The sequence below is a fragment of the Myxocyprinus asiaticus genome, chromosome 13 (genome assembly GCF_019703515.2).
Source record: "Myxocyprinus asiaticus isolate MX2 ecotype Aquarium Trade chromosome 13, UBuf_Myxa_2, whole genome shotgun sequence".
In the NCBI taxonomy this organism is placed as follows: domain Eukaryota; kingdom Metazoa; phylum Chordata; class Actinopteri; order Cypriniformes; family Catostomidae; genus Myxocyprinus; species Myxocyprinus asiaticus.
Window position 1 is genome coordinate 19758094 of NC_059356.1, and position 19772 is coordinate 19777865.

Below are 19772 nucleotides of genomic sequence, written 5' to 3' on the forward strand. Positions count from 1 at the left end.
AGGACGCGTACTTCCATGTCTCGATTCTACCTCAACACAGACCCTTCCTGCGGTTTGCATTTGAGGGTCGGGCGTATCAGTACCAGGTCCTCCCTTTCGGCCTGTCCTTGTCTTCACGAAGGTCGCAGAGGCAGCCCTTGCCCCATTAAGAGAAGTGAGCATTCGCATCCTCAACTATCTTGACGATTGGCTAATCCTAGCTCACTCTCAGGATGTGTTGTGCATACAGGGACCTGGTGCTCTCGCACCTCAGCTGACTAGGGCTTCAGGTCAACTGGGGAAAGAGCAAGCTCCTCCCAGTTCAGAGCATCTCTTTTCTCGGCTTGGAGTTGGACTCAGTTTCATTGATGGCGCACCTCACGAACGAGCGTGCACAGTCGGTGCTGACCTGTTTGAAGGCGTTCAGACAGAAGACAGCAGTTCCACTGAAACTGTTTCAGAGGCTCCTGGGGCATATAGCATCCTCAGCGGTGGCCACTCCGCTTGGGTTGATGCATATGAGACTGCTTCAGCACTGGCTCCAGACTCAAGTCCCGAGATGGGCATGGCGCCACGGGACACATCGCATGGCAATCACACCGGTCTGTCACCGCCTCTTCAGCTCTTGGACCGTCCTCACATTTCTACGGGCAGGCATTCCCCTAGAGCAGGTCTCCAGGTGCGTTGTGATTACAACAGATGCCTCCAAAATGGGCTGGGGTGCTGTATGCAACGGGCATGAAGCCGCCGGCTCCTGGACGGGCCCGTGGCTACGATGGCACATTAACTGCCTCGAGAAGCTGGCAATTCTGCTCGCCCTGCGGAGGTTTCGGCCGTTGATCCAGGGCAAGCATGTGTTAGTTCGGACAGACAACATGGAAACAGTAGCATATATCAACCGTCAAGGCAGCCTACACCCCCGTTGTATATCACAACTCGCCCGCCGTCTCCTTCTCTGGAGTCAGCAGCACCTCAAGTCACTGCGAGACACTCACGTCCCGGGTGACCTCAACACTGCAGCAGACGTGCTGTCATGGCAGGTTACCCTCAGGGGAGAGTGGAAACTCCACCCTCAGGTGGTCCAGCTGATTTGGAATCGATTCAGGCAGGCACAGGTAGACCTGTTCGTTTCCCAAGAATCCTCCCACTGCCCGCTCTGGTGCACCCTGTCCGAGGCACCTTTCGGTATAGACGCGCTGGCACATAGCTGGCCCCTTGGACTTCGCAAAGATGCGTTTCCCCCTGTGAGCCTACTTGCACAGACCCTGTGCAAGGTCAGGGAGGATGAAGAGCAGGTCATCCTGGTAGCACCCTACTGGCCCACCCAGACATGGTTCTCGGACATCATGCTCCTCGCGACAGCCCCCCCGGCGAATTCCCCTGAGGAAGGACCTTCTTTCTCAGGGACGGGGCACCATCTGGCACTCACGACCAGACCTCTGGAATCTCCATGTTTGGCCCCTGGATGGGACGCGGAAGACTTAAGCGGCCTACCACCCACGGTGGTAGACACAATCACTCAGGCTAGGGCCCCCTCTATGAGGCAACTGTATGCCTTGAAGTGGCGTCTGTTCGCTAAGTGGTGTTCTTCCCGACGCGAAGACCCCCAGAGATGCGCAGTCAGATCGGTGCTTTCCTTCCTGCAGGAGGGGTTGGAAGGGCGGCTGTCCCCCTCCACCTTGAAGGTGTATGTAGCCACTATAGCGGCACACCACGACACAGTGGACGGTAAGTCCTTAGGGAAGCATGACCTGATCATCAGGTTCCTGAGAGGCGCCAGGAGGTTGAATCCCTTCAGACTGCGCCTCGTTCCCTCATGGGACCTCTCTGTAGTTCTTCAGGGTCTACGGAGAGCCCCCTTTGAGCCCCTGCAGTCAGCTGAGCTTAAGGCACTCTCTTTGAAGACTGCCCTCCTGACTGCGCTCACTTCCATCAAGCCTGCAAGCATGCAAGCATTCTCCGTCAGTGAAACGTGCCTGGAGTTTGGTCCGGGCTACTCTCACATGATCCTGAGACCCCTACCGGGCTACGTGCCCAAGGTTCCCACGACCCCTTTTAAGGATCAGGTGGTGAACCTGCAAGCGCTGCCCCAGGAGGAGGCAGACCCAGCCCTGACGTTGCTGTGTCCGGTGCACATTTTACGCATCTATTTGGATCGCACGCAGAGCTTTAGAGTCTCTGAGCAGCTCTTTGTCTGCTTTGGTGGACAGCGGAAAGGAAGTGCTGTCTCCAAGCAGAGGATCACCCACTGGCTCATTGATGCCATAACAGTGGCATATCACGCCCAGGATGTGCCGACCCTGGCAAGGCTACGAGCCCATTCTACCAGGAGTGTAGTGGCCTCCTGGGCCTTGAACAGTGGCGCCTCTCTAACAGACATTTGCAGAGCAGTGGGCTGGGCAACACCCAACACCTTTGCAAGGTTCTACAATCTCCGGGTGGAACTGGTTTCCTCCTGTGTAGTGGTAGGCACAAGCAGGTAAGTCTGGGACAGCTGGCCGGGTTTATTGCTTGCGCATAGCGCCTTTCACCTCCCCTGAACGTCTTCAACGTGTGCTGTTGACTCCCAGTAGTGTTCACAAACTGTGTTTCCTGGATGATTTCCTCCGAGCCCTGTGGCAGACGAGTTCGCGGAGAAACTCACTGCTGGCTCAGTACATGTGCTAACTAAGCCCTGTACTGGAGTAGGTGCTCCGCATGTGTTGGTTCCCCATAGGTAACCCCATGTGACGTATATCTTCCGCTAATTCGTTTCCCTGTTGGTAAACTGCATCTTCCTTGGGCAGAGGCCCCTCTGCCCCAGTCACGAAGCTTGTAGAAACTCCTTTCCCGTAGGGTAGGACCTACCACGGGACTTTTCCACATGACATACTTCCGACAAAGCTCGGCGAGACCATGTGATGTATTTCCACTCAAAATACCCCCCTCTCTCTGGGCGGGGTGTGGTCTCCGCAGTGTCTTCCCTTTGGGAGTGACACCCCCCGACGTAGACCTGGTGGCCCCAGTCATTTAATTAAATTAAAAAAAGAGGATAAGAGGCCATGAATTGGCTAGCCTGTCTCTATCTTTTGGGCAGTCGACTTGTCCCTGAAGGGCCGTTTGACACTCATAACAGCATTGGGGGAGGTTACGTGTCGGCCTGGTGCACTGGCTACGAGGCATACAGTGTTCTGCCTGTCACACACCACCAGTTCACGTAACTTAGTTCAGCCAGTTGTGGCGTTTCGTATAGGGACCCCTAGTGTCACCACATCGACACAATGTCGAGTGAGTGACAGATAGGGAATGTCCTGGTTACTTGAGTAACCTCTGTTCCCTGATGGAGGGAACGAGACGTTGTGTCCCTCCTGCCACAACACTGAACTACCCGTTGAAATGGCCAGGACCTTGTCTCGGCTCCTCAGCACAAAACCTGAATGAGTGGTTGCATACCAGCTCCTTTTATACCCGTATGTCCGGGTGAGTGCAAATACCACTTGCCAGTTTTCACTGGCCTTTTGTCAAAGACCAGAGGTGTTTCGGGCTCCCAAGAGTGACCCCAAGTGTTACTACATCGACACAACATCGATGGGCTCTTTCCCTCCATCAGGGAATGGAGGTTATGTAAGTAACCAGGACATTAAGCCAACCCTGACCATAGATTTGTAGTTAATAAGAAATATACTAGAAAACAGTCCTTCAGAATTAATCATAATAACAATTTATTTATCAGGTAATAGTAATATAGTCAAACAATCCAATTAAAATATTAAATCAAATTCAAAGCTATCAATGAACCAAGCATAATAATATAATTAAAGTTGCACTCCATTCAAACATTTACCAAACATAAGAAAAACAAATTGCAATTACCTGGTAGAGAAAAAACTACACACAAAGTTTACTGTGTGGATCATCTGGCTACAGAGACCCTGACAAATATAAACTGCATGCAGCGGTACAGCATGGGAGATCTGCTTACAGATTCCCCGAGCTTCTTGCCAACTTTCCTTAAATACCCAGACAGAATAAACATTGTGTACCAAATGGTATTATCCTTTGAACAATGAGACTTCGGGGGTGAATGGGTTCTTGACTTCCTGGGGTTTAACCTTGTTAACATACAGGAGATCATTTAAATTGCAGGTCAAGGAGGGGGATAGACCTCCAGAATTATGCAGTATTTGGCAAAGACCTTATAACTTTGTTACCATTAGTTTTATCAACATGGGAAAGAGACCACTATACCAGTCGCACAGAGACCTCTTAAATGATATCAAACACATACAGTTGCATTCTTTGTTTTCATGGTATTTGTTACATTTTACATATAAATCTTGTGTCTTTGGTCCAGAGCTGTTGAAGGGGAGAAGGGGGAGAGAGAAGAGGGTGCAGCAAGGTGATTTGCAATTTATCACACTGTGGTGATATTCAGGTGTAGATTTCAGCTTTTTTCCGCAGAGTTCTTTGACTTTTACCGGAAATGGTGCCTTTTGGGTGTAGACATCCTGGTGCCAACCTTACAGCTCCTCCACTTGGCCCCCAGACGACATTTCCAGAAATGTCTAGGTGGGGTCATTGTAAAATGTCTGCTGGATCTTACTCAAAAATGTTTTTATCTTAGTCGTTGAAGCGTGTGCAGATGCAGTGGGCTGAGGGCCAGTGCCGCATTGGTTGATGTTCATAAGGATCTGATGAGGCATCTGAAATAGCAACACTGGAACAGTGTGAAGGTGAAAATGAAGGCGCTGCCAATTGCACATCCCCGTAATACCCAGTCCCACCATGTGTAAGCATACAGTGCTGAGCGTGTAGAGGAACTGGTGAGGATCTGTGCAGTCTTTTTGGCCAGATTTGTTTCTATCTGTGCCTGGTTGAGGTGGTATTCCATCTGCAGGATCATTCTTTGTGCCAAGTCCATTGTGTCTACCACAGCCTGTGCGTGTGCTTGTAGAATGTGTCATCCCACCATGGGGAAACTTCAGTATCCAGAGGTATCCTCCCTAGGATGTTGATCTGACCCATAGAAAAGTCCTCTGTTACCTCCAGGCAAAAGGAGTGATTGACAGGACAGGTCAGTCCTCCAGACAAGAAGGAACTCATCTCACTGATGACACACCACTGAGTATGGGACACCTGGATTGTGTCAGAATGACTGTGTAATGACTGAACGTTTATAAGCTTAGTGTCATTGGAAGAAAAAGGTTGTAATGTGTTACATGTGCAAATAACATAGTTATGCATTTCATGACAACATGTGTGACTGGTAAACAAGGACTCAGTGCCCTTCATCATCATGTAACCAGTAAGGTGATCCCATTTGACTATCTGATCTTTCACTACCATGCCAATAGGGTGTACAGTAGTGGAATTTGGAAAAAACTTGATCTGGATGGATTAAAGGAAAGGTGGGGAGGAATCCAAGGCAACCAGAACATTCAGCACCAATATACGTAATTACAGTGGATAATAATTCAGAATAATTAATGCCTTCCATTTTTTCTGATGCAAGCCACCTGCACAGGTCTAAAATTTCCATAAGATCATTTAGAACATGCCTAGGTGTCTTGTACAGGCATAGATCTAAAATTTATTGTCTTGCAGCAGTAAATAAATCTTGTGCATATGATCTGCAGGCTACTTCACGTTCGATGGTACGGGTCTGATTGAACAATGCGTGACTGATCAGTAGAAGCGCCTGCGCCTCGGATCTGACCGCTTTTATGATATTTTCATTACTATTTGTGATGTGCTGGAAACCGGTGGCTACTTGGTTAGCCAACCACGTTGAAAATTGTGATTGACTGTTTATCTTGTATGTGTTGGCTATTGAATTTACTGAGCCAAAGAGGCCTGCTATATTTCCAAGCAGGTCCCGTTTAGTACATACAGGTGGTATTTGGACGGCAAGTCTGCCTTTGTAATCAGAGATTAAATCATCGATTCGTGTCTATAGCCATGCATACGTTTTTTTTTTAATCATCATTGCAATGTTTTACATAAGCAGATAATATTTTTGAAATGCTGTATGTTACATGAGTCATAACCAAATTGACATCATGCAGTAGAGTTTTGTTAACATTTCCCTTAATAAGTCCACCAGGAGGAATAGGGTAAAGCTTCAGGTATTGTTTTGGCTTGCTATACCCACAGGTGGTTAAATTGAAACAATGATTAACAGTCCATGAGCAGTTGTGTGGGTCAGTGAAATTGTCAATGCTATGTTTGCATTTTCCCACACGATAAGTTCCTTCTTTTCGGCTAGTCCAAATGAAGGCTTTTGGTTTGAGGTCAAAGGGTTTGTATAGTGTTAAGTTGAATTGGTATTCTGTGTAGCTAATGTGTGTGGTGTTTATTGTTTCTGTGTGGGTGCACCTATATGTAGCAGGTTCCAAATTGTTGACAAAATAACATATTTTTGGGTCTATGCCGTCATTGTTCTTTACATATAGGGTGCGCAACCCACCTTCTGTAGCCCCTGGATATTTTTTAGTTGATACCAGGTAGTGATGTTGTGTTGGGATGGCCACGCTGGAGTGTGTGTTGAGATGTTCATGGTCGGAAGATGGGTGGAACCTAATTTACAACAGATTTGTGTTGCACAATTTGATTCCGGTGTTACACCGGGAGGCCATGTAACTATTTCTCTTGGTGTAATGGTAATTTGAGGTGTGAGAGGCCCCTTTGAGTATTTCCACACCCATCTCCCACATTTCAATGTGTGCATGAGCGATACCCTTTGGCCCAGCTTGATGCAGGTGGGCCCGGACACCTGTCTTGTGTCCGGTCTCCATGGAATCGCTGTGGTGGTCCTGAGACAGAGAAAGAGAACACAGTTAGTCTTTTTGTGGCCCTTTGAACAATTTACATTGAGACATGTGGTACCATCTTAGTTTCCCTTTTACGGTTGTGGCCACACAGCTGTTGCATACAGCTTTGATTTCATATGGTCCATGCCACCTGGGTGTGAATGCGCCTTGCTTCACAAAGACACGCACCATTATCATATCACCTTCAGTAAATTTCACTTCAGAGGTTGGATTGAACTGTGCATCATTAATTAGGTCTGACTGTTGCTGTTTCAAGGTGGCTTGTGTATGTAACACTTTCAGCCTTTCTTGTAATTGTTTCAACACAGTCTGCTGAGATGCGAGCACAAGGGGCCCCAGGTCTGCTGGGGTGATTTCTGGGTCTATGGGGAGCTTCATGACTCGTCCAGGCATCAGCTCAAATGAGCTGATGCCCGTGGCTATGGACGGGGTTGCTCGCAAGACTGTCAGAACTGTAGGCAACATGTCAGTCCACCTGTTATTATGCTGCGTGATCTGTTTCGATATGTTCTCTTTGATGGTGCGATTCACACGCTCAACCATTCCAGAGCTTTGTGGCCTGTATGGAACATGACATTTTTGCTTGATGTTCAGCATTTTGTATATGTGTTTCATTATCTGTCCAGTGAAGTGTGTTCCTTGATCTGATTCAATCTGTATTGGCGCCCCCCAGAGTGGGAGGATATGGTTCGCTATCACTCGTGCCACTGTGTTTGCACTGTTATTGCGAGTGGGAATTGCTTCAACCCATTTAGAGAATTTGTCAATTATCACTATGCAATAGCGATACCCCCCTTTGGCACTGGGTAGTGGACCAATAAAATCTAGCTGTAATAATTCCCAAGGTCCTTTTGGTGGGTCTGGTCTGCAGAGTTTAGTTGACCAGGTCTACCTTGGTTGATGGTGGCACGTACGATGCATGTATTGCACCATCTTTCAGTGTCTGATGCCATTCTCGGCCACCAGAAATTCTGTTGTATCAGCTGTTGTGTTTTAGGTGCTGAAACGTGTGCATAATCGTGGTATAGTTTTATCACTGGTTTCTGGAGGGCCTCTGGGACAACGTATTTCCCATCTCTTAAAATCATGCCCTCTGTGACATTGATTAATTGATCCTGCTTTAATTGCGGTGCAAGCTCTCCATCAGAGATCCACAGTTCCTGTTGACACTGTTTTAAGTCGATGGGAGTAGCCTGAACCGCACTCACAGCAGGTGCAATTAGCATATCGGGCTGCCATTCATCCCCTTTTATAGCTGCTAATTTTGCTAGCTTGTCAACAATGTTGTTATTTTGTTCATGTTCGTCTGGGTTTTTGTTAATGTGTACACGCACTTTAGAGTGCTTTTTTGAGATCGGGGAATCATGTGTTCTGATCGCTTGCCAAATCGAGATGATTATATTCAAATGTTTTATCGGTGTCCCGGCGGATGTTAGAAACTTGTGTAATTGCCACTGAGCCATAAAATCATGCACTACACCAAATGCATATCTGCTATCAGTAAACACACACAGCGATTCGTGATGTGTCCTGACAGCCTCAAGCAACGCAATGAGTTCTGCTTCTTGTGCAGACAGGTTTGCGGGTAATTTGAGTAACAAGTGGTCAGCATCTGAATTGAGAGGATTAGGAGTCCGCACTGCACACCCTGTATGGAACTGACTGTCTCGCCAGTACCGGGAGCCATCAATGTACACTTGAGTCTGGTTCGGGAGTTTTTGGTCATGAACGGACCCTGTGTTTCTGGTTTTGCTTGGCATGTGTGTGGGTGGCCCTCCACGTCCCCTAATATGTGTGGTAAAATACGAGTGTTAACCGTGGTTACATCGTGTGCTTGTATGTCTGCTAACCATCTTGCTAATCGTTGTGATGATACCCCTTTAATTCGGCCCTGCAGCAGCATTTGCACTGGTGTGTGCACTGTATGCACAACAACAGGTTGGAAACCCACAAGAGGTTCTGTTGTGGTTAAAATCCAATGAACCGCCAGCACATGCTGCATGCATGTGTCGAATCCCTGTTCGACAGGAGATTTATTTCAGCTGTAATAGGCAATCGGACGCAATTTCCCTCCATGCTCTTGAGCTAGCACTCCGCTTAATATATTTTCATGAGCGTCTACTTGCATATGGAATGATTTTGATGGGTTGGGCAAACCCAGAGCGGGCGCAGCGCACAAGTTTTGTTTTAAACTTGTAAAAGCTTGTTCATGCTCTTCTGTCCATTCTAGAATGTCGGAATGCTTTGTTTTCCCTTTAATGAGCGAGTACAGCAGTGCAGTGGTGTTTGAAAAATCAGGAATAAAGTCTCTTACATAGTTCGCTGTTCTGAGAACTTTTGGAAATGCATTCAGGTGTGCGGTCGGGGTAGTTCGGCTATGCATCTCCGACTGTCGTCTGTTAACGCTCGATGGCTTTTTGTTATTGTGTAGCCCAAATATTGCACTTCTCTCTGCGCAATTTGAGCTTTCTCTTTGTTTAGTTTAAATCTGGTTTTAACAAGTGTCAATAACACCTCGTCAACAAGTTGTAAATGTTCATCCATTGACCCCTCTGTTGAAATTAGTCTGTCATCAACATAGTGGATTACATTGCCTGCATCTAACAACGGTTTGAGTGTGTCCTCCACCGCTCTGTGAAAAATGGCTGGGCTGTTGTGGAGACCCTGCGGCATCCTTCCCCATGTGTACTGAATCTGGTTTACCATAAAGGCTAATTTCCATTGATCTTCGCGTCTCACTTTGATGGACCAAAAGCCATTCTTAATATCGAGGACAGTAAACCACAGCGCTTTTGTTGAGATTTGTGAAAGCAAAGTTGACAGGTTTGCTACTATGCCTGTAGCCTTGGGCAATACTTTGTTGAGATGCTAATAATCAATACAAAGACACCATTTACCATTTGGTTTTGGTACTGGAAGACATAGAGAATTTGTTGTTGAACTACACCGCCGAACTACCCCCCCTGACTTCCAGTTGTTTCACTATTTCATGAATGGCAGCTTCTGCCTCTGGTTTGATGCAGTATTGTTTTTGCAGGGGAGGGGGTTCCCCTTCGATGCACATGACAATGTCAATGAGGCCACAGTCATGTTCATGATTAGCCCAAATGCTGCTGTGTTTTTGAATTAGCTGTTGAATTGGATCTGTAGTGGAGATGGACATGATGCTGGCTTTATTGTGTGATAAACACATTTTTACCATTTTGTTTGTTTTTAATTCTTTTTCATGATATCCATTCCCAGTACAATTCCTTCGCTGTTATTTGGTAGGTACCAAAAGGACTCTTCTAGTACCACCACACCTAAATCAAGTCGAGTTGGCTGTGTTTTTGTTGCTATCATTAGCGTATCACCGATGCCTTTGATCTGAATTGTTTTGTTGGTTAGGGGTAGTGTGATATCTGTACAGGAGCACGTTGCGCCGGTATCAATAAGAATATTAGTTAACCGGCCTCCTAGGTTAGCTCTTATTTTTATCCGGTTTCCGCTCATGATTATGCTCCCAAAAGCTATGTAGGCCACACACCCCTATTGGTGATTAGGTTTTTCTAATACGGCGATCAAATCAGCACGTAGTTTGTCATCAGGTCTGTTTTGTTCTTGATTTCCAGTCAGTAATTTCTCAAAACCCTTAATCAATTTGGAGTCTTGTTTTGAATAAATTTGCTTATCATGTTTTCTATGGCAGTTCCTTGTGAGATGGGTATTAGTTTTGCAATAAAAACAATATTTTTATTGAGCCTTTTCCTTCTGCTACCCATTGATTTGATGCGATTGAGCGAGATTTTGATTTCCATCTGCTCTCTATTTTTGAGCCCCACTGAAGTAATGACCTAAATGTGTTTTCTGCTGGATCTACACCGTTTAGCAGAGCTTGCTGGATTGGCTGGCATGCATTGTTTTTTATGAGCTGTAATAGAACCTCTTCATTGCGGGTTGCGTCTTCTAGACCTGAATGCTCTTTAAACATGATCCACATTCGTTTGGCATATGTCTCAAATGATTCTTTGTTTGCCTGCCTTATTTCTATGATTTTCTCCCACTCTGCGGGTGTTGTCCCCCGTAATTCTAACAATGTCTGTTTCAGTTGTTCGTAAATATCCTTGTCTGTTTCATCATCTAGCCTATTTAGAATGGTCCCAGATTTAATTTCCTGAGTCAGAGAAGAGCTATTTGCCAAATATCCCTCACTTCCAGTTTATAAATGGAAGCTTGTAACATCAGTGAATCCCAGTATGGTTGAAACGGACCTTTCCTTGGCATTATTCCTACCACCTCTTTATGTTTAGTGGCCGGCTGATTATTGTCACTTCATCGTCTGTGCTTGTCATTGTTTTTATTACAGCGACCCTAACAGATTTTTTTAGTTGTTTTATTAGCCTTTGTTCTCGTTTTTATTGGACTTCTCTGATTCGGCTCTTGAACATTTATTGGACCCCTCTGATTCGGCTCTTGAACCGGAGCTTGGTTACAAGTTTCTCTCCATGGCCTACTTTATAGTGTGGCAACATCTTCATCATCATCATCACTTTCGTTTCGCGTCTCTGTATTAAATGTGAGTTCATCCAGTGCTGCTTGTTTAATTGCAGCCACTGGAAATCCTGTGTTATCGCAGCAATTTTTGAGCGCAGAGATGTAATTTTTGCTGGTTTTGAGTCTCTTTTCAAGTTCATCAATCTTTGTTGCCATTGTCTCGCTTTGTCTTGCCAACCCTGTTTCTCATATGCAAACGCGGTTACCTGAGCTCTTAGGTTTATTAGTTCTTCCGATCGCGATCTTTCAATGTCTTTAATGTTCGTTATAGTTCGGCAACGGTTTATTGGTCATTGCGACGAAGTATTTATAACATAACAATGGGAATCTTTTTGTATTTGCTTTTAGATGCTAATTTTCAGCCCTCGGCAGAATACCAGGATATCATTTGATTACTGTCCCAGTTGAAGTCTACTCCTTTGTCAGTTAAGTGAACAAGGAGGTCTTTTACTTGTATGGCCACTGTTTCCATAATCTCCTTGTCTACGCTGCTGCTACAATTTCCCTGGAAAGCCATGTTTTCCTTCTAATTCTTTTGCCCCGCCGGATTTCTATGGTCTCCGGCCTAACAATGGGTAGAGCGACCCGTTCTACAAAATTTGTCTATATGGGGTGCGTCTGTGCTTTCCCTCAACACTTCTAAAAGGCAAAAAGAATGGACTTACCACAGCAGCTGGAGACAGAGAAGTAGAAGCTCAAACCTCTTGTCCTGTGTGGAATGGAACTGAATGTCGCACTGAAAAGACATCACTCGCTCGCTGGTGTACAACCTATTGGTTCGGAGTGGAACATCACGTCGGGGTCACAACTTTGTAAGGGGGAAGTCACCCACTGGTCCAAGGACGGTATCCAATGGCATGGCTGAAGGTCTCCAGCGTGTCTGTCTTATCGTGTGTGACATTAAATAATACTTTGATTATTTGATTTGAGTTCCATGTTTTATTAATCTTATCATTAATTATTTTCTTTATTTCATCTGACTCCAATTATGAAAAAACCTTGTTGATGTATCTATGCTCTGAATTTAAGTTTTGTATCTTATTATTTTTAAATTCTCTCTTCTAGACTGCATTTGTTATTTCAATGTTATTTGGGTCCTGTGCTGGCCGGACACAGGTCCTTTAACTACAAAACTCATCAGTTTCAGATATTAGTAAGTTTTAGACTAAGTCCTTATAGGTTCTTGGCTTTATCCATTTAGTCTTATTTGGCTACGTTCATATAGATTCTCGACTCACCATTTAGCCCCAGTCAATTAAGTTCTGTTTTACAGATTCTTGGTCCTACCCTTAGTATTCCCATTTAATTCTACTTGGCTAAGTTCTATTATAGATTCTCGGTTTGCCGTTTAGCTTTTTACATACTTAACTAATGGGTTACTTCTGAAGTAGCTTAGTTAAGCCAACTCTGACCACAGATTTGTAGTTAATAAGAAATATACTAGAAAACAGTCCTTCAGATTTAATCATAATAACAATTTATTTACCAGGTAATAGTAATATAGTCAAACAATCCAATTAAAATATTAAATCAAATTCAAAGCTATCAATGAACCAAGCATAATAATATAATTAAAGTTGCACTCCATTCAAACATTTACCAAACATAAGAAAAACAAATTGCAATTACCTGGTAGAGAAAAAACTACACACAATGTTTACTGTGTGGATCATCTGGCTAGAGAGACCCCGACAAATATAAACTACATGCAGCGGTACAGCATAGGAGATCTGCTTACAGATTCCCCGAGCTTCTTGCCAACTTTCCTTAAATACCCAGACAGAATAAACATTGTGTACCAAATGGTATTATCCTTTGAACAATGAGAATATGGGGGTGAATAGGTTCTTGACTTCCTGAGGTTTAGCCTTGTTAACATACAGGAGATCATTTAAATTGTCAGAATCAGAATTATGCAGTATTTGGCAAAGACCTTATAACTTTGTTACCATTAGTTTTATCAACATGGGAAAGAGACCATTATACCAGTCGCACAGAGACCTCTTAAATGATATCAAACACATACAGTTGCATTCTTTGTTTTCATGGTATTTGTTATATTTTACATATAAATCTTGTGTCTTTGTGTTGGTCCAGAGCTGTTGAAGGGGAGAAGGGGGAGAGAGAAGAGGGTGCAGCAAGGTGATTTGCAATTTATCACACTGTGGTGATATTCAGGTGAAGATTTCTGCTTCGTAAAACAATGCAAAGGCGATTTGCAATTTATCACACGTGGTGATATTCAGGTGTAGATCTCAGTTTTTGTGAGAGAGTTCTATGACGTTGATTCTCGCAGATTTCTTTGACTTTTACCGGAAATGGCACCTTTTGGGTGTAGGCATCCTGGTGCCAGCCTTACAAAAGTTTAAAGACACTGTTCTAACTATGTACTTTAAAATATTAAAATGTTCAACACATTGGAGGAAGGATGGGCCACACTTTGTGTTCCACCATTGATCTTAACACCCAATCAGAACACTGAAACAGAAAGGTTCCAAACTGAAATCTCCTCATCGCGAAGGTATAAAGTATCCTTACAACAGCTGTCCTGAGTCCCCATCCAGAGAGACATTAATAGGATACACTTCTACAACACTTCTCTGTTCTGGTCTTACTCCATGAGGGAGAGACGCCAACAGAATACAACACATCTTTAAATGTTCTGGTCTACACTCTTGAGAGACAAAGGAGACAAAACAGAATATGAAATCTTCATTCTGAGTCTCTGAAGGAGACTGTAACAAATTGCCTTCGTTCTGAATCCCTGACCTGAGTGGAATACAAACCACCTTTGTGATAAGTCTCCGCTTCAAAGGGAGAGGGAAAGAGAGAGAGAGAGAGAGAGAGAGAGAGAGAGGGAGAGAGAGAGAGAGAGAGAGAGAGAGAGAGAGAGAGAGAGAGAGAGAGAGAGAGAGAGAGAGAGAGTGAGAGAGAGAGAGAGAGAGTAGAAGATCGACCAAGTACCAAGTCTCACTACAAGAGACTATACCAACGGCAAGTTCGGAATCCCTATACCAGGGAGATAACAACAGTGACAAGGTTTAGCTCTGGTAAGCAAATCTTCTCTTCAAGTTCCATGCATCTGCGTGTTCCAGATAAAGAACTTGCACCGACATAAGTGCTGTATATCTGCGTGTTCCAGATAAAGAAACTTGCGCTGACATAAGGGCTGTAAACCCTCTTTTTGTGCTTCCAAAAGATCAACATTATACAACTCCTTTGTGTCCAAGGCTGTTGAAGTGGAATCCAGCTCCTTCCCCACTGTAACATGGCCCTGAGCTCAGTGGAAGATGTCACCATCACTGAACTCATCAACCGATCAAGGAGAACATAAATATCTCTACTAAACCTCTTTTAGTGTATACTTGTGGTTCCAAACCCTGTTCCTCGAGACTCCCAACACTACACATTTTAGATATCTCCCTAATCAAAAACACCTAATTTAGCTCGTTAGTGGAGACTCCAAGACCTGAATTGGGTGTGTCAGAAAAGGTAGATATACAAAATGTGCAGTGTTGGGGGGCCTCCAGGAACAGGGTTGGGAACCACTGGTGTATACTATCAGTTTATGATTTTCTAATGTTCTTTAGATTGCAAAACCTGTGTATCAAATGACTTGCAAATAATCTTTGAGTTATTTGATTAAATAGAAATAAGATTTTCACCTTATTAATTAACAGAGAAACAGCAATATGTCTTTCCATAAGATAACAGACATACTGTACTTTGTGTAGGGAAATTTGGTAGTATAAATGTGCATGGTATGGATTCAAGTGCCCGCGTACCTTCACCAATAATATGTAGGAAATTGTATAATGGAATTAGCCATGTTCGACCACCATTATAAGAAGTATAAATGACAAATAATCAGATTAGAAATCTGAATAAAGATTCTCCACCATTTAAAATGTAATACAACAGGCTCATTGTATCTTATCACAATTAATATGTAAGGAATTATTTTAAGGGAATTATGATTAATTCACTCATTGAAAGAATTGCGGTATATGTAAGCACTCGGCCATGCTGAGTTGATATGACAAAGCTGTGAACTCTTTAGAGTAATATTATTCTCATGGCTATTGAAAATAATATCAAAAATATGTTTAGATATGGTTCGAGCTTCAGAGTGCAGATCTTTTAAAAAATCAATTGACAAGATTATTTATCAAAATAACTTTGAATACAAACAAGACTTTATTGCTAATCTAAAACATCAAACTAACTAACACATATAGACAAACATAAACAACAGGTTGGTGAGTGAGCTGTAACAGAAGGTGAATGAAATGATCTGTACAGAGAAATTGAACTTTATGGAGTCTGTATGTAATGCCTGGAGAACCATCGATATTTAATTTAGTCTAACTCAATTTGCAATCAGGTTACTCAAATTATATTAAAGAGACACATGCACTTTCAGCAAATGTTGGAGATGTACTTGCATTTCCTTGTGTTGCTTTGGTTCTTTGGCTCTTTGTAGAAAGTTTTGTTTGTTCTGTCAATGTTTTGGACCTCTGTTAAGATTGTGGATTGGAAAGATGAGGCGGGGCTTCCTGCAAGGGAGACTCGCGACTCCCCATCATGTTGGTGAGTCGTAGCGCAGAGAAGAGAAGGGCTTCTTCAGAACTTTTCATTCCAAGCTTTCCTGGACTCTACATTGTGCGGATCTTGGGCAGATGTGCTAAGAGACACGAGGAAAGAGAAGAGATGAAAAAGAGCAGAAGAGAGCCGAAGAAGAAGGGAGCATTTATCCTAGGTGGGGAGGCTCTGTACTGTTGAGGTTGGCCGCACCCCAAAGGTGTCTTGATCCAGCGAGAAGTATCTTTTCAGATACCATGTGATCATCTTCCTGTCGCTCCTTCTAAAGGTGATTAATGAGTCTTTGTCTGTGAAGATTCCCGTTTCCTGCTCAAAATAGGGCAATGTTTAATCATGACCTTTTATATCTCGGATACAACTGAATATATCAAAACTTAATTAACAAACATTCCTGAAATTCTGAAAGAATCTCAGCGATAGTAAACATGATGTGCTTTATCATGAATGGTTACCATTCTATTAATATGACTTGAATAAGACAAGAATAAAGATTATAATCATCAGTTTGTCAGTTATAAGTGATTACAAATCACTACATATATTTTAAAGGTTACATCAGACTACAATCAGTTGTGTAAGATAAAGTTTTACTATCAGTAGTAGACTGTGTGTTGTACAGTGTAGAATGATGCATCGAATGATCAAATGTCTTTTGATAGTATTATAGCTTATAATACATTAAATGCACTGTTAAAGCCCAAGAAAAGTTAGTTTTGTGATTGTGTCAAATTGGTTATATCAAAGGACAAAGACTGTTCTGAGTGGAGTTTTTGTAGACTGTTGGGCGTCAGCAGACAAAGTCTTTAATTATGACGTTGAGGAATTTCGGGGTAAAAGGTTAGGTTTTCCTGGACAACCTCCCTTGTTTTGCGACAGTTTCTTTAGTCAGATGCAGATCAGCTCAGACTCGGTGGTGCCAGTCTGAATTTTCTTAGCTTCTTAATGTTTAGAGGAATTTCCAGTGTCATAGGCCATCTTGGTGTAATTCTATTTTAATTCTTCTTAATTTCCTTCTGCCAGAATACTCCGATACTACATTTGCTTTTGCTACATCTAATTCAACCACTGCATTTTTAATCCTATGCACTTATTATTTACCTATTCATTTATATTATTCTTTAACATATTAGTAAAATTTTGTAGTTTTAAGTTATTCTTGTTTATCTTTTTGTATATAAAACTAATTTTATTACAACTGTGTTCCTAGTGTTGATACGGAAGAGCTCTAAAGGGTTAGGCTGAATCTAACAAATCCTTCAGATTATTCAGATGACCAACTCCCACCAATTTAAATATTTTAAATTTACTGAATGGATCCATTTGGATCATTCTTTTACTGTTAAGGTGAAACTCCTTAGCTGGTGCCCCAAGGATAGAGGGAAGGGCCGTCTGATATTCATACTCTCACATACACCTACACCTTAATTGACATGTGATCACAAATCACCAAATACTTTGGTGTCTGGTGTGAGGCCCAGTTCACTTCAATTGGTGCCAGTGTGATTCTCACTACAGAGGGACGAGTCCGGTCCCCTCCCACCATACTCCATGCTCCTTCTGTGGCTCCTGAGGGACGACATGAGGGAGACATGGGAGGGTGGGCTGATGAGCTGGATGTGTCTGAGGAGGAGATTTCGCCAGTGCAAGCCTTGCGTGTCTCCTTACCTGCCTCTAGCATTTTTGCCTGTGGAGTACACCTGTAATGATCTGCATCCCAATTTTGGGATGCAGGGCTCCAGTACATCTGGCAGTTTCTCCAAGGATAAGGACAATATGATGTCAGGAGTTAAGGCCTGGACACAGTCAATGGATGAGCTTGCGGTGCTTCTCTCCGAGCACCACGCTACAGTCTCTGAAACCGAACAGTTTCAGGTGCTCTCTCGGGCTGTCGAGAACCTCAAGCTGGAATGGCCAACTCCCAGTGCTTCTCAGCTTTGTCGGCTAGATGATCAGTTCTACCCGAGCCAGTGCGACTCAGTGTAAAGCCGCCCAGTGCTGTTCTTCCCATGAGCTGCACGAAGAGCCTTCCGATATGTGGCATTCACCATACTCATATTCACAATAAAGAGCTCTTTTACAATTCATGATTCAACACAAAACACACAACTCGACCGCTCTCAGAGGGCGAGCAGTGCTCAGCCATCCATAGACACAGAAGGGCCCATGTGTCATCTAGCTCATTACGTGGACATGTAGCGGCATCTTCCGGGCATTTCCATGCTGAAGATGATCAAGCAAGATAATGTGTTACAGTTCGTGAGGCAGTCGCCTCATTTCAACAGCGTTGTTTCCTCCACTGAAACATGCCAGTTCTCCGTTCAGATATATTAAATCTCCTCACGAAAGATGCAATAGAGATGATATTGATGGACAATGCTCACATAGTGAGCCGCAACTTTCTAGTCAGCAAAAAGAATGGCGGATTACATTACATTTTGGATTTAAGGCACTTGAAAGTGACATTTGTGAAGGTTCTATTCAAAATTAATACTTGGAAGCAAATCCTGTCTCATGTTCGCCCTATGGACTGGTTTGTGTCAATTAGGGGTGGGTGATATATTGGTATACATGATAAACCAGTAGAAATTTGGATTATAGTCTGTAATCGTGGTAACGCAAATTCGCCACCACGTGACAAGAAATGTGCATGTCATTCTATTCACATCAAGTGGTACACATTATGTCGGAGAATGGAGGAGGAAGAAAATGGCTTCAGTTGAGACTGAGAGAATTGAAGAAACAGGTTTTTCAGGTAGGCTACTGACAATTTTACAAGCAAAAATTCGGGCAGACAATTTAATTTACATTCATCTTACATTCTAATTATATAAGCTTCTCATCTGACACGCAGCTGTGTTTTACATGATTGTCACTCATGCTATATCTGAAGCATGAAAGTGCGCACAATTCCAGGTTTCACCGTTTGTGCTCCAAACACAAAACACACAACTCGACTGCTCACTGAGGCCCTCAGATGTTGCATATGCTGCCGCCAGTCATTACTATAAATGATAATATCATCTAGATATGCGGCGGCAAATGCCATATGCGGTCTGAGGATCTTGCCCATGAGGCGCAGAAACGTGGCTGGGGCCCCAAACAAACCAAGCCGAAGAGTCACGAATTAGTGTAATCCGAATGGTGTGGAAAAAGCCATTTTTTCTTGGGAAATTGGAGTTAAAGGGATCTGCCAATAACCCTTTGTTAAGTCCAGCATCAAGTAAAATTCAGCCATGCCCAACCGATCGAGTAACTCGTCAATTCATGGCATTGGATAAGCATCAAATTTGGACACCGTGTTCACTTTCCAGTAGTCAACACAGAAACGGACCGAGCCATCGCTCTTTGATACCAGAACTAACAGGCTGGCCCAATCGCTGTGCGACTCTTGTATTACACCCATCTCAAGCATTGCCTCTAATTCTTCCTGAACAACCTTTTCTTGTGTTCAGGAAGATGATAGGGGTGGCTACGAACCACAACCCCTGGGGTGGTCTCAATATGGTGTCCACAAAGTTTGTGAGACCGGGAAGGGGTGAAAACACGACCGTGAATTCCGCTTGCAACTGGGCAATGTCTGTAAGCTGTGATGGTGAGAGGTGGTCTCAAGGGACCGGGGTGAATTAATTTTGTTTGGGAGTAACCTCCGGCCCGAGCTCCGCCCTCTCCTGCACTACCGTCGCCAAGGCTACAGGCACCACCCCCCTACATGGTTTGAGGAGGTTAAGGTGGTAGATTTGATGTGCCCCTCCCCTATTCATTCACCTAACCTCATAATTGAGATTTCCAACTTGATTGCCACTTGGCAAGTATTTTGGAGCTCGAAGTGGGCAGCAATACAAGCAATTT

At 43.8% G+C, this 19772-nt stretch overlaps 1 pseudogene; it reads right to left on the bottom strand.

Annotated features, from left to right (window-relative positions):
• Window positions 1-4573: 4573 nt before the first annotated feature.
• Window positions 4574-6002, bottom strand: LOC127450189 (uncharacterized; annotated as a pseudogene).
• Between the last annotated feature and the right edge of the window lie 13770 nt (window positions 6003-19772).